Source organism: Cavia porcellus, unplaced genomic scaffold (assembly GCF_034190915.1).
Source record: "Cavia porcellus strain 051 isolate PalLab524CR breed Dunkin Hartley unplaced genomic scaffold, mCavPor4.1 scaffold_2, whole genome shotgun sequence".
In the NCBI taxonomy this organism is placed as follows: domain Eukaryota; kingdom Metazoa; phylum Chordata; class Mammalia; order Rodentia; family Caviidae; genus Cavia; species Cavia porcellus.
Window position 1 is genome coordinate 112646799 of NW_026947485.1, and position 12581 is coordinate 112659379.

A 12581-nucleotide genomic window follows, 5' to 3' on the forward strand; every position below is an offset into this window, starting at 1 on the left:
GATTACTTATCCCACAAGATCACAAGAATCTTCTTTAGTGACTCATAAAATTAATGAGAAACACCATGCTTGAAGCTTGCTGGTAAAATTCGTTTATGACATGGCTTTCTTGTGGATTGCAGGAGTGGTGTGTTGACAGCCTGTGCGTAGCACTCAGCTGAACTGAATCAGCATGGTCTTGGGTATGCAAGGTCCACCTGAGGGTTGCTGCCAAGATGAAAGGAGCACTGGAGAGGAAGAAGTGGTTCTCCTGTTACCATGGGTTCTCCTGGAAGAGCCTGTCAAGCTTCTCTCCTGATGTGAACCTGGCTGTTCTCCTCAGCAGAGCTCGGGACCTTGTTGTCAGTGAGACTGGCTGTGGTTCCTTTTGGAGGAGCTCTGGTCCTTACTGCTTCCTGACTCTGGAGGGAAAGATGTGTGCTGTTTAGTCTCCTGGAGAAGCTTGTCATGTTGGCTTCCTGATATAAACTCGGCTTTTTTTGTTGAGGCAACTTGGGACCTCGTAGTCATGGAGGATGGCTGTGATGCTTTTCAGAGAAGCCCTGGTCCTTACTCTGAGTATTGCCTTCTGGCTGCAGTGTAGAACCCTCAGCCTACTGGCCCAGATCCTTTATTCTGCTGGCACAGACTTTCTAGCTTCCACCGCTGACCTTTGTGCCTTCCCAGTGCAGATCCTTGAAACAGATTTGCACAAGACATTTTCGTGGGCTCTAGGCCTCCAGGTGGACATTGCTGTGGGATCTAGGCCCTCAGCTGGATTCTTTGGATCTTTGGTCTAGGGACAGATTCTCTGCACTTTTTTTGTATTTGACTTTTTGGGTGACTATTATAAAATGATTCTATAAATTATGTGTCCTGTACTGTTTCCCTTGTAATCCTCCCTGACTGTAACAGCTGCATACCAATAAGTCATTATATGAAAGATAATTTCTATTGGCAGTGCTTCATCATGGTTAGCTCTGTGCTTTGCAGTTCTGTTAAGTTCACCGAGATACAGGGTTTTAAATTAGCTTCTGACATTTCTTAAGTTATTCATGGATTTCTGAATATGTTTTTAAAAATTTATTTTTGAAATCCTATAATACAGGAGAGTTTTGCTCACTTAGTAAAGAGTTTTTCAAGTAATGATGTAGATGGGGAAAATACAGTGAAGAGTAACGCTAAAGGCAAGCAAGCATTCATATTGTCAATGATTCCAGTGAAACCAGAACTCACTCGCTGTTTTATTTGCGCAAAATAGTTGATAGGGAAGTAAGTTATAGACTTTGAGTTTTAGGAGGATGGTGAAGGTTGTAAACTCAAGGAGGGACTACATAGTGTATTGTTTTCAATGCATTGTTTAAGCATTGAGCAATTAAACCTACTGATGCCAGGTAGAACACAGACGACATGTGGGGTGCTGTGGGGTGAAATTGTTAAACATGTCCACTGGTGATGTGGAATGCAGCTGGCATTCTGACTTTGGCCTTAGGAGATTTTCAACAAATCCAGTTGTGTCTGCCTAGGCTCCCAATCCATAGAACTGAAGGATATTGTATATTATGGTTTTAATCTAAATTTGTGGTAATTTTTAATGTAACAACAGAAAGTTAGCATAATGTGTTCCAGAGGGTAGGAGATAAATTCCAAGGAGATTCAGGGACCCATAGCACAATGAAATTTTTGGTCTAATGGTTGGAGGCACACTGGAACCTTTTCAAAGATGGAGAAGACCATTGTGTCTTCCATTTCATATCTCTAGGAAGGAAATAATACTCCACAGGATTTTGCTCCATGGCACAAGCATGTTGAACATGTGGCAGTGTTGCTTCAGTGTTAGGCTGGTGACACTTAAGACTGGCAACCATTTTTCAATATGGATCCTCCTTCTCTGGCTGCAGGGCCTTGGTCAGCACCATTAATCAAGGGGTCAGAGGAAGTTAGAGCCACAGCACTGGATTCATGTAAACTGCAGAGGACAGAAAGAGGTGCGGTTGTGAGCCTGTGACCATGATGTCAACGGTCCTGTCACATGCAGCATCCAAAGGCTGCTGTGCTGGCAGGGAGGACCAGTCCACTGAATGCAGAGGTGGTGTCCTGGAGCGGACGGCCTGTGTGTCTGGGGCACTATCCTCTAGGGTACAGGGTGCATCCCAAATGAATATACATTATAATGTGCTATATTCAAAAAGTCCGAGAGCATGGATCCAGGAGATAGGAAGGGACAGTAGCTCACTGACAGCCTTGTCGTCTCTTGGGTATTTAACATGCCCCTTTCTTGCAACTCTGACTTCCAACTTCTTAGCAGCTTTGATTGTTAGAGGACGTTGTTTCCAACAGGGAGAAGTCAAGATCCTCTTGGTGCAGGGCTGCTGCTAAGTCCCAAGATACCAGGAGGCTAAGGAAACACTCACTATACTGTGGGAACAGCTGACCCTGCTAGGGATCACCAGGCTGGGATTGGCAAGTACAAGATCACTGTTGACATTCAATGGCCCAGTGTAACAGCCATGGCCTAGGAAGCTCATCGTGACCAGGGTGTGGCCCTTGGCTACCCTGAAACTCAGAAGCTGCTGAGGCAGCAGAGACACTTGCTGAGGTTAAAGGTGCGCTCATCCTGGTGATGGAAGATGGCCAGATGAGGGTTAGACATGAGCTACCATGATGAGGAGGGAGATTATTGGGGGATCCCCATAACACTGCAGAAGCCTTTATGGCTTTATGGTGTGAAGTACAGAGACCTCATGGTACAGGGAGATGCACAGCCAATGCCATGCTGCATGGTCTGTTTCTCCAAGTCTATGCATTCATCACCCCTGGCTGGTGACAGCTCCCATTAAGTGCTTTTCCTGGGGGCCCCAAGAGCTAACAGTGTGGGCCTGCAGGTGAGCATGCAGGGAAGCTTCCTTTCATCAACCTCTCAGCCCCAAGCTCCTTGGGGGATGGCTGAGGTCTTCGCTTTGACTGTGTTGTAGTTCTGATTGCCTCTGCCTCTGCCTGCTTCCTCCCTCCCTCTCAGGAGTTCACCCCAACCCCTCCCCAGTGAACCTCCCATGCCCACATCTCTCCTCTGGACAATAATTTTCAGGGTTCTCACTGCAATGGCTTTGTACCAATTTACATTCCTCTAGAAATACGGGACATTTCCTTGAAGCATTTCTGGCATCAGATTTCTTGATTTTTAAAGTTGGGAATTATTTTTTGTTGTCCAATTTTATTACGCAAAATGGCATAATTATTCAGAATTTCAAAAAAATTGCCAAAAATGTTGAAAATATTTTGTGTGTGCGTGTGTGCGTGTGTGTGTGTGTGTGTGTGTGTGTGTGTGTGTATGGCCAAATCACTGGGAACTGAATCCAGGGCCTTTGCACTGAATCACATCCCTAACTTTAAAAGAATTTTTTAAAAATTGAGATAAGGTCTTGCTGTGTCACAGAGTACCAAGGCTGTGCTCACACTTATGATCCTCTCACTTCTGCCTTCCTTCCTGCATGCTAGGATTACAGGCTTCACCATCACACCTGGCTGAAAGGGTTTGAGTGTGAAGGTTTAGCACTCATATTTTTTCCTGTGTGAAATGATTACGAGCACGAAGAGTTTGGGACCTGGCTTTTCATCCAGACCCCTGACTCCTTCTCCTCTGCCTTCTCGCCTACCTTTATGCAGCACCTGGAAGAAGACAAGGAACCTGCAGGCCCAGGTGACAGTGTTTAACCCTTCTCTCAAGTTCATCAGGAAACACGCTCAGTGTATACTGGATTTTTAGGTGCTTAAGCACACACATGTCATGACTCCTCTCTGTTCTTGAGGCTTCTTGGGCTGGGGTGGCATGAAAGGCCAGGCTCTTTCCTCCTCATGCCAGCTGAGAATTTCAACCTAGAATACGTAGGCAGAGTGTGCATCCTGCAGGGCCTGCGTGGCTCCTTGACCAGTGACGAAAGCTTGCCAAAAGTTTAGCTTTCATTTGACTTTTGAGAAAAGATTGAAGTGACTTAAGGAATTTGGAAGCCTTTCAAAACCAGAAACACTTTCATATTGCTCCAAACTACCACTGACATTTTAAACTTGATGCAAAGAACTTTATCTTGGGGGCCTGGAATTAACACACTGCCAAAAATAGCTCCACTGAGACCTAGAATCTTTTTCTAGTGCTGAGAAAGTGAATGCAAGTGGAATTAGTACCCACTCAGAGCAAAGATGTCATCTATGCTCAGTGGCCTGTTTGGAAGCAGATACCATCTGACCTAAGATAGTTTAACGTGGAGAAGCCCAGTCTTAGGAAGATTTATGGGAAGGAGCTGAGTTTGCATTTTCGATTGTCTCAGCCGAGATCCGTGTATTCTCAGAGGATGCTGTGCAGATCAGCATAACATGGTGGGAAGGTGCTGCATCAGGGTGGGGTAGGCCATGCAACTGTCTGGATTTGTGATGAGCTAAAGAAGGTGCTTCCAAGTGAAGAGTTACCTTTGCAAAGGTTTCCATTTCCTGCTTTCAAAACTCTGCAAATGGAACATGGGAAAGGAAAGGGAGGAAAGGGAGGAAAGGATGGTTTGACCCTTCTTCAGAAGAAGGAAAGGAGACAGGCAGTCAGACTTCAGGGGGCGCTACAGGGCTCAGAACGGGCAGGGATGGCTTCTGCAGCCATCTGAAGCCTTTGCAGGTGAAGGTGAGGAGCTCAAGATGGGCCCTGGGTGTTTTAGTCACTGTAAGCAATGTTGCCTTCGAGACGTTCCTGTCTTGCTCCCCAGCTCAGTACTGGGAAATTGTAAATGTCAGGCAGTCGAAACCAGGAACCTGTCCAACCATATATCCCTGAAAACGAAGCCAGGCGTTATACTAACTTCTGCTCCAAAAGGCAAAATAGGACTTATTTTCAGGACATGTCTTATTTTTCTATGTATAGCAATCTACATTTATTCATTTATTCACATACAAAAATACACATTTATTCATGGACAACAATCTACATTTATTCATCTACAAAATGTCTATATTCCTGTACAAAAATCTACATTTACTCAAATCATCTTCTTTGGGAACAGCATCGTAATTCTCCAAACCCCAAATTCAGTCCTGAGTTTCTTGCAACCCCACTTCCCCATCTCTCTGTCCAGCAATAAAGTTGACCTTAAATGAGGACTTCTTGTCCAGGCGGCCTGCTCCTAGCGCACGGGCAACACAGGGGCAGTGATTTCATCCCAGGAGTTCCTTACTCCAGCCACGCCTCCTGTGGGTTGGGCTTCAGAAAGTTCCATTAAATCCAATGTTAAGACTTAATGACAGGGGTGGCAGCGCAGATGGTGACAGCTGAGGACCACGGTCCCCACAAAAGCGATGACACATTGCAGGCACCATAATTCAGAAAATGTTTATTTCCCACAAGTGCATTAATGCACCCATTAAAACACACAGCACAGTGAATTAAGAGTCACACGAGCCATAGCACATCCATTGCTTATCAGGTGTTCATATGATTCGCATGGTGTTCTGCACTCTCCTGGGCCACTTGGCAATAAGCCTCAAGTTCATTGGTTCCCAGTCACTTGACAGTAAGCCTCAAGTTCATTGATCCTCTTGTCCAAAGATGCCTACTTGATTATTTACAAAAACATAATTATAATTTATAACAGTTAATGTAAATATTAATTGCAACAGTATTATTTAAGTGTATGTTAATATTATTTTATAATCCAATATGTCTGTTGTGTGTGGCAACAGACTACTAAGTGCATCCACCTGGCTGTTGATCTTAACTGGGGCTTGTGTTATGAGCATCCTGCTAGGGCTTATTTTTCAGTTGGGTTTTATTTTCTAGGAACTATGGTACTCAGTACGTTCACATTCTTGAAGCAGCTACTGGAACACTTACCTACCCACTTCTGAAATATTTTTAAATGTAGATCAATGTTACATATCTTCTGCTACATATTAAATGTAAATTAGTCAGCCAAGTGTGGTTACCTGCCTGTAAGGCCAGCATTTGGGAGGCTGAGGAAGGAGGATCACTGAGGGTTTGAGGTCAGGCTGGGCTACATAGGAATTCAAAGCCAGCCAGGACTACATAGCAAACCCTAACTCAAAAAACGTGTCCAAGTGTGATCACAAGGAGGATTTTTTCTTTGCCTGATGATTTGGCATCTTAATTATGTAAAATGGTTTGTAATGAACAAAATTCCAATTTGCAAAGCTCGACTGTTTGAGCTGTCGCCTGGAGACATTTCTGGAATGCCCGTGGCAAGGATTTCTGCATTTCTAGTTCTGGTTCCTCACACCCTCCTGAGCACGGAGAATGGGAGAGAACAGGGTTAACATTCACTAAGCCCAGCTTTATTTAGTCTTTGTAATTGGCCCTACCAAGGGAGCACTGTCATTTACACATTTTGAGTGAGGAATCAGAGAGACTAAATTGGGTTGTGAAAAGCCAAGGTCATTAATGTCGTGACTGGCAGAGCTGAGCTATGATTGCAGGTTTATCAGGTTGCTTTGCCTCTGACCCGCGCAGACCAGGCAATGAGCACTAATCTGAAGACAATTCGAGGATTTGCTTGCTTTTGTGCTGCAGCTGGACCCTTGGATCTGGGCACCCGCCTTGTGAGGAGGGGACAGGTACAAGCTGCAGAGTTGCAGGACCAGAGCTGGGATCAAATGCATCAGGGGCTCAGATCCCGGGCTCAGCACTAGCCAAGTACATGAAGTTGGGGGTCATGGTTCTTGCCCCATCTCAGCTCAGTCTCTGCGTGGTAGGTGGGGTGCAGTCTCTGTGTGGTAGGTGGAGTAGTTGTAAGGACTGAGTCAAGTATTTAGCATGTCACCTGCACATGACAGATGCTGACAAAATACTAATTTTGTTAATGATTATCCAGACAGATTCCCCCACATTACAGAGCTGCGTTCAACTTGGGTAAGACTCAGCTTCTGCAGGGGAAATTCATTTTTCATAACTGACTGTTTTATTTAGCAAGAACTACTTGGAAATGGGGGCAGGGGTGGCTCCATGGTAGAAAGCTTGCTTAGCATGGGCCCTGAGTTCTGCTCTTATCACTATAGAACACAAACGAACAACACAAACACAAATTCTATATTCCCTAGTCTTTGCTCTGGGCTGTGTTCAGTGCTGTTCTAAGCGTCCTGCAGGGATTAACTCGTTCAACTTCAGGTGAGCCTCACAGGTAGGACCCTGTCCTGATCCCATTTGCATATAAAGAAACTGAGCAACAGGTGCTAAAATTTCCTGGCCCAGGTTCACACCTAGACACACTCTCTGTGGAGTCTGAGTGTACACCATGAGTGTGTAACGGCTGCTCCCTGGAGCACAGCTGATGGAATGATACTGGTGGAGAATCTGTCTAGTTCCTGATTTGTAGCAGAAACCTCAAATGTCCAGCTCCTCTTCTCCCTCAACACCTTCTGAGGTCTCCATGGGACTTGTCAGCTGGCCAACAGTTTTCTTGAAATGTGAAGCTTTCATGAGAGCAGCACCCTGCCCCTAAAGGCACCCAGGAGAATGTGGCACGCCTCTGTCTGATTTGCCATCTTTGGGTCACCTCTCCTGGGCAGCTCCAGGAGCAAGATGCAAACTGCTGTCCTTTGGGGGGGCTGTCACCAGGGGGAGGGCAGTGCTGATGTTGCTGATGACAGAGGACAAGTCCCAGGAGCAATATCACCAGAAGGCATGCATCTAATGGCAGGCATGTGTGCCAAGCTGCTGCTGAGTTCCCCAAGGGCCTGCGAAGAATCCCAGGGGACACTTCTTGGATTCTGTGTGTCTGTCTTGGGCCAATACCTGTGTGCTTCCACGCACTGAGGACTGCAGTGTCCTTGACTCAGTTTTTGGGTGCTGTGACTCTCCAGCGGCACCAGACAGTTAAAAAGACCGCAGCATCATGGGTTAATGGCTATGTGGTTGGAAGCATTTTGAAGGACCATCTCAGAGGGCCGGATCCTGTTTCTTTGTGTTAGGCAAATTTCTAGGATCCACAACATATGAACACATGTTGTGATTTTCATCATGGTGGCTCCTTAGGAAAACCCCTGTGGGATGTGACAGAATGTTTCACTGCCCTAGAGGAAGATGCAGTGTCGTCACCCTCCTGAGACCCACCATTGGACCTTGTGGGGGGCTGCTTATGTCTGCTGCTCACCTTTGGAGCTGGGGGCAGCATCAAGACTCTAGGTGCTGTGACAAAGGCAGACTCCCAGGACCAGCCAGGACTCTGGCTCTGAATTTGTATTTTAACAAGATCCCTATGTGGTTTGCAGGTGCCTTGAGGGCTGAGAAGCATTTCCATGGGAGCAGTAAAGAGGGGGCTTCGAAGTAGGAAGACCCCTGGCTGAGATCCAGCTGGCTCCTGCCAGCTGTCCTGCCCCTGGGCGTCACTTGGTCTCTGAGCACCGGTGTCCTGGTCTTGAAACTGACCTTGAAGCCAACCTGGAGGCGAAGGCATGCACAGGCACTGTGACAGAAGTCTTTTCTCTTTCTCTCTCAGCTGTCCATTGGAGAACCATCGGAAAAAGCAGGATGGCTCTTTAGGTGTCCTTACGGAAGGTTACCGTAGGACTGGCATGACAGGGTAAAGAGACACAATTGTTCTCTGCCTCCATCTCCACAGGGAAAGGTGTTAGACACAGCAGTTTTCAGTGATGGCATCCCTGGAATGTGATAACCTGGGCTGAGAGGCTGATCTGAGTGTGACGGTAGGAAAAAAAAGATAGGTGCATGGTTCACGGAGTGCATTTAAGAGGAACAAGGGTGAAATCCACAGTGGGTGGCCAACCATGACTCGGGGGGCGGGGTGGAGACCAGATGTAGGCCACTGGGAGGACAGTGGGGAGTAGGAAACACGGGTCTGGGGACAGGAAGAAGGAAGTGGTCCCGCTCATCCTTCAGCTTCTGTGTCTTGGGCTCCATGACCTTGCACATTGCTGGGCTCTGGCATCCACCACACCACAGGATCATCGACTGCTTCATTGGTAGAGGGCAGCATTTTGAGGATCCGTGTCTGAGGGCCAGTTCTTACTTCCTTGGGTCTAGGCAGGTATTTAACATGTACAAATGAGTACATGTTATGATTTCCCACACAGTCTGTGTCTTGGGACAATCCCTGCGGGATGTGAAAGAGGAGACATGGAGGGTCTTGGTGAGCAGATGAAGCCCTGCTGGTTTTAGCTTCTAAGCAGCCCTGGGCTCCCTGCCCCTTGTCTTCTTGTATTCAGTGTTTCCAGCACAGAGAATGCACTGAGAGGGGATGCCATAAAGGTGTGAGCATTTCCAGGTGACTCGTTCTCCTTGCTAATGGTTTTGACTATGGCCAGATCAGGACCTATGGCTTCCCAAGGAACCATCTGCCTTAGTTTCTAGGACAGCAGGAAACCAGGAGGAAATGACTGTGCCTTTTCTTTTTAACCAGACATCGCCTGCCAGCCTTCTGGAATGTCTACCAGGTTAGTGCCTAGGAAAAGCAAGGAGTTACTGACCTTGGATTGACAAAGTGAAGCAGACCAATGGAAGACACATGAAATCCAGCCCATACACTCTCAGTGGAAGGGAAGAGGCTTTGGAGGAGAAAAGCCAGTTTATTCCAGGAATTGGGACATGGAAAGCTTCAGACCTGTGTCCCTGAGTAGGACCTGGCTAAGTAGGGTAGGAGATGACCCACTAGACATCCCTGAGCCCCAAGACCTGGGACTCATTGCCATGGGGGATTATCCATCCTGGAAAGGTCAGCGTACTTCTCCATGCTCCCTCACAGCTGCCTGCTTTTCCAGCGCTCAGCTCAGCCTGGCAGCCTGGACCTCCTGGGAGGGGAAGGAATTGGACTTGGGTGTGGTGGCAGGTGAGGAGAGCTTCAGTGGGGCTTCTAAACTGGAATCGAATACACTGAAGGAAATCCCGCTCTCACTCCCTCTGCCCTTCCTAGAAAGTCTCTTTTCTTTCTCTCTTTCTCCTCTCTTCTTCCCTCCCATCTTCTATATCCAGGCCTGGCTTTCTGAAGCATGCACAGTTCTCATTGGAGGCTGAAGTGAGATGGGGACCTGGGGACTTGGGTGGGTGCATGAGAGTGAGGGGTTGTAGAGTGGCCAGAGCCCCTCACGTAGAAGACTGAGTGTGGAGAGCGCCTTTGAACCCCTTCCTTCTCTGTTTTGTTTCTGGTGAAGAAGGGTGAGGTGGGCTGGGGAGGGCAGAAAGAGAACAGCAGGGAAGAGTTCTTGGCCTCTCATGCTCCATGGGATCTGGCCTCTCCCCCTTTTTTCTTTGTTCTCCTTTTCTGTTACTCATTTGTCTGTTCTGTGTTTTTGCTCAGTAGCTGCTTTTCTCCTCTCTGGCCTCAGATTTTGCTTGTGTTTGATAGAAGGTTTGAGTCACTGCCACAAAAAGCATCAGAGTCTGGTGAGATGTTGACCAGGGACAGGAAGGACCTGCAATGGTGGTAGATGAGAAATTTGTCTCATAGCTGAAGACATTTAGGTCACTGTTCTTTTCTTTGTTTCTTTGCATGTATGTGTCCATGTGTGTGAGCATGTGTGTGCTGACCAGCCCTTTTTGTGTTCTCCCTCACCAATCACTGTCAGGCAAGCTAAAGTGCTGACCCTGTCATGTGTCACCAAAGGAAAACTCATCTGAGCTGGGAGAGGCACAACTGGGGGAATGTTTTTTCATTTCAAGGAGAAGGTCATGCGCCCCTGGCTATGGAGGGATGAGTGCATCTTGATGGGGACCCTGCCACTCTGACCAGCTTTTGGGAAGTTCTAATCCAGGCTAAGAGGTGGACTGTGATGGTTTGTTTTTAAGGCAGTGGCACTATCATCCTCTCTTAGCTTCCTCTTCAATGCAGAGGACAAGTCAGAAACAGCATTTCCTGGGCCCATGCCCCCTTGCTGTGTGGCTGTGGCCAGAGTTCCTCTTGAAGAGTTTCACAAATGAGATGAGAAAGTGAAAAAGGCAAAGCCTGGCTTTTCCAGAAGGTGCCATCCCAGGTGTGCGGACAGCTGTGGCCTCCTGGGAGCTCCCAAGAAACACAGGCTTCACTGTTGCAGCCTGAGACTGTGGCCACTTCTCTGAAACCATGGAACCTGCAGGGACTGCCCCAGCCTTCCTCCACCTGCTCTTCTCAGTCTGTGGCCCATATGGGATGCTTCTGTCTGTCCTGAAATGTCACTGTGCTTCCCAGGAGCACGTGCAGTGTGCAGGGTGCTCTTCCTCCGTGTCTCCTACCCTCTCATCTTTCACCCCTCTTGGCCTCACCTGGTTGTGACCGACCTGACTTCCAGAGCTCTGCCTAGTGTGTGCTGCTGCTGTGAATTTTGTGCATGTGCCCAGGGGGACATGCTCAACAGGGGACAAGACTGGTGTGGGCAGTGTCCTGACAACTGCTCTGTGGACCTCGTATGAGATGAGTGAGCCTGGAGACTCTGGGATGCAGTGCTGGGGACCTGGAGATTTGGGTTGCAGTGTCCAGCCAAGGATGGGACTTGAAGGGGACTGAATGGGGGTTGCTGGGTATCCCTCTATGTTGGCTGGTTTCCAATTATTGCCATGAAATTCCTGGAATCATTGCCTTCTAAGGGTGAAGGTTTACCCTGCCCATATGTGGCCCCTGTGGAGAGGTCACACGTCTTGCATGGCAAGTGTGCAGGACAGAGCACACAGATCATATCATGGTCAAGTGGGGAGGAGAGGAAGAGGGACTGGGGTCCCCATGACTTGGATGCCTTCCACTGCTTCTTGGGGGTGCCACCCTGGGCCCTGGGGACATTTGAGACCCAAACTACACCATCCAGTACTGTTAGTCCCACTGCAAGACACATCAACGGTGGAGAATAAAGCTGTCCACAGAGTTTAGAGCAGGGCCGTGGGGAAGTGACTAGGATTAAACGAGGTCATGATGAAGTCCCAGGCTGGAACACCGGTGGCATTATCAGGAGGGATCACATGCACACATGAGCACACACATACACCACTCTTTGTCTCTGGCTGCGTGATTCTCTTGCTGCTCTGGACTCTGTCAGTAAGAGACTGTCACCAGATATAGCCCTTTACACTATTTCTCCAGAACTGGGAGCCAAATAAGCCTCGATTCTCCATCACCCCAGCTTCAGTTGTCTCCAGGGCATAAAAATAGCCTCACCCCATGAACCTGGGGCTGCTGAGTCTGCCAGGCTGTCAGTTCCAGGCCCTGCCCCTGTGGGAGGAGCCCAATCACTGTGACAGCTTGCACTGCTGCTCAGGTACTGTCGTGCTGCTCTGCATGACCACACCAGGACCTTCCCCTGGGAGGACCCGGTTGGTAGTAGGGTCTGGGCTCCCCAGCCCATAGTCCTGGGTTGTGACTAAGCCTTACTGTAGGGATTGCAAGCCTCCCGGAGTGCAGAACACTGTATCTTGCTCATGGCGAGTGCTCTGTGAGGATTGGCATCACCATCCACAGAAAGTTATGCAGGCCCAGTGACAGCTTTAGGGTGACAGGACCAAGGCAACCATACCTGAGAGAGCATGTGTCCAGGCAGAGGTGGGGCTTGAGATAACCAACCCATCTGTCACTCAGTGGGGGAATTGTGCGTTGGTACAGAAAGCACGTATGTCCTGAGTGTCCCAAAGATGAGAG